The sequence below is a fragment of the Arachis duranensis genome, chromosome 5 (assembly GCF_000817695.3).
Source record: "Arachis duranensis cultivar V14167 chromosome 5, aradu.V14167.gnm2.J7QH, whole genome shotgun sequence".
In the NCBI taxonomy this organism is placed as follows: domain Eukaryota; kingdom Viridiplantae; phylum Streptophyta; class Magnoliopsida; order Fabales; family Fabaceae; genus Arachis; species Arachis duranensis.
In genome coordinates, this window is record NC_029776.3 from 57,102,145 (window position 1) to 57,105,658 (window position 3,514).

A 3,514-nucleotide genomic window follows, 5' to 3' on the forward strand; every position below is an offset into this window, starting at 1 on the left:
TTAGAGTTCACGTTAGTTTAACTAACGTGACTCTTAACGTGGGTATTCCTATCTTCGAGAGAATTAGTGACACTTACCTTTGTCACTAACGCTCCAAATACCCCTACTCTCCACGTTAGAGTTCATGTTAGCTAGGTTAACGTGGCCACTAACGTGGTAGTTAATGCCATCTCCAACGTTAGTGACAAAGGTGAGTGTCACTAACGTTGGCTCATCAATCTTAGCTCCACCTTAACTTTCACGTTAGTGGTTTTAACGTGACCACTAACGTGGGCAATGCTAGCTTGATCCAACATTAGTGACAAAGGTGAGTGTCACTAACGTTGGCATTGTTCCTCCCTTCCACGTTAGAGTTAGTTAATGTGACTCTTAACGTGGCTCATTGCCAATTCTTGGAGCGTTAGTGGTGTTCACGTTTACCACTAACGCTGGAGCTCTCTTCATTTCCACGTTAACTACCACGTTAACCTAGTTAACATGGCAATTAACGTGGGCTTATGATGGCTTCGCAAGCGTTATTGGTGATCACTTTTCTCATTAACGTTGCAAGCTCATTCCCATTCCACGTTAGTGGTCACGTTAACTAGATTATCATGGCTATTAACGTGGTTCTTCTTTTCTTCCTTTGTTCTGAAATCAAGCAAATAAAGTGCATCAAAAGCTCTAGCCAAAGTCATGAGATTATGCATCATCAATTTGTCATTCAATTCTTGCAAAATCCTCATGAAATCATGTAAAATTCACAATACTTGCTTGAATCAAGGTGTAAGTGTATTTTCATCCAAAACTTGCCATATTCACTAAGAAATTGCATGAAACTACCCTAAAACAGTAAAGAAAAGGTTAGTAAAACTGGCCTAGATGCCTTGGCATCACCCTCATGGCTCTTTGGTTCTTTCTGATAATGGAGTGCTCTTGGTGCTCCATCCTTAGTGCTCTTGGTGCTCCTATCCTTAGTTGCTCCCAATAGTTGTGTGGAAGGAAATACATCCCTTGAGGCATCTCAGGAATTTATTGATGAGGGAATTCTTCATGCTTTTGAAGAGGTCCATGAGTGGGCTCTCTTGTTTGCTCCATCCTCTTTCTAGTGTTGGGCTTTTGAGATGAATCTCTCCAACTCCCATGACTCGAAGTTGGAAGCAACTGCCTTCTTTTTTCTCTTCCTAGAGGTTTCTCCGGTCTTAGGTGCCATTAATGGTTATGGAAAAAAAGCAACGCTTTTTTCCACACCAAACTTAAAAGGTTTGCTTGTCCTCGAGTAAAAGAAGAAAGAAAGGAGGAGAAGAAAAAGAAATAGAGGAGATTGAGGTGTGTGGAAATTTGGCCAAGGGCGATAAGTGTTGGAGATGTGTGAAATGAAAGGTGGTAAGTAAGGTTATTTGTAGGGTAAGGGAGAGAGGGTAACCGTGTGGAGAATGGGTGGGTTTAGGAGGGAAGTGGTTTGATTTTGAATGGTGAGGTAGGTGGGTGTTGGGGAATAGTGTTATGAAAAGGTGTGAAGAATAGAGAGAATAAAGTGGGGTAGGTGGGGATCCTGTGAGGTCAAACAGATCCTGAGGTGTCAAAGAATTTCTCATCCCTGCACCTTCCTGGCGTTTAAACGCCCACTGTGTGCCAAATCTGGCGTTAAACGCCAGTCTGTTACCTTTACTAGCGTTTAACGCTAGCCAGACGCCAGACACTCTTTTCTGGCATTAAACGCCAGTCTGTGTGCCATTTCTGGCATTTAATGCCCACTTTGCTAGCCTTACTGGCGTTTAAACGCCAGTAAGCTCGCCCTCCATGGTGTGCTATTTTTTGCTATTTTTTATTCCTGCTTTAATTCTGCAGCTATTTCTGTGACTCCACATGATCATCAACCTAAAGAAGACATAGACTAACAATGGAAAATAAAATGAAAGAGTAATTAATATAGATAAATAAAATTGGGTTGCCTCCCAACAAGCGCTTCTTTAATGTCAATAGCTTGACAGGAAGCTCTTACAGAGATTCACAGGTGCTCAGAGCATGATTGTGGCCTCCCAACACCAAACTTAGAAGTTGAGTGTGGGGGCTCTGTCTGACTCTGTATTGAGAGAAGCTTTTCATACTTCTTCTCCATGTTTACAGAAGAAGATCCTTGAGTCTTAAACACAAGGTAGTTCTCATTCAATTGAAGGACTAACTCTCCTCTGTCTACATCAATCACAGCCCTTGCTGTGGCTAGGAAAGGTCTTCCAAGGATGATTGATTCATCCTCATCCTTCCCAGTGTCTAGGATTATGAAGTCAGCAGGGATGTAAAGGTCTTCAACCTTCACTAAGATATCCTCTACAAGTCCATAAGCCTGTTTCATTGATTTGTCTGCCATCTCTAGTGAGATTCTTGCAGCTTGTACCTCAAAGATCCCTAGTTTCTCCATTACAGAGAGTGGCATGCGGTTGATGCCTGACCCCAGGTCACACAGAGCCTTCTCAAAGGTCATGGTGCTAATGGTGCAAGGTATTAAGAACCTTCCGGGATCCGGTTTCTTTTGAGGTATCTTCAGCTGAACCAAGGCGTTTAGTTCATTAATGAGCAATGGAGGTTCATCCTCCCAAGTCTCATTACCAAATAACTTGGCATTCAGCTTCATGTTTGCTCCTAAATACTGAGCAACTTGCTCTTCAGCAATGACTTCATCTTCTTCAGAAGAAGAATATTCATCAGAGCTCATGAATGGTAATAGGAAATTCAATGGAATCTTTATGGTCTTTGCATGAGCCTCAGATTCCTTTGGTTCCTCATGAGGGAACTCCCTAGTGGATAGTGGACGTCCATTGAGGTCTTTCTCATTAGGAACCACTACCTCTTCCTCTTTTCCAGGTTCGGCCACGCCAGGTATGGTTATGGCCTTGCACTCTCTTTTTGGATTCTTTTCTGTATTACTTGGGAGAGTACTAGGAGGAGTTTCAGTAACTCTTTTACTCAGCTGACCCACTTGTGCCTCCGAATTTCTGATGGAGGACCTTGTTTCATTCATGAAACTAAGAGTGGCCTTAGATAGATCAGAGACAATGTTTGCTAAGCCAGAGAGGCTCTACTCAGAATTCTCTGTCTGCTGCTGAGAAGATGATGCAAAAGGTTTGCTATTGCCAAACCTATTTATCCTACCATTATTGTTGTTGAAGCCTTGTTGAGGCTTCTGTTGATCCTTCCATGAGAAATTTGGATGATTCCTCCATGAAGGATTATAGGTGTTTCCATAGGATTCTCCCATGTAGTTCACCTCTTCCATTGTAGGATTCTCAGAGTCATAAGCTTCTCTTTCAGAAGAGGCTTCTTTAGCACTACCGGATACAACTTGCAATCCAGTCAGATTCTGAGAAATCATATTGACTTGTTGAGTTAATATTTTGTTTTGAGCCAATATGGCATTCAGAATATCAATCTCAAGAACTCCTTTCTTCTGAGTTGTCCCATTATTCACAGGATTTCTTTCAGAAGTGTACATGAACTGGTTATTGGTACACGAAATCATGATCTCACACACTTT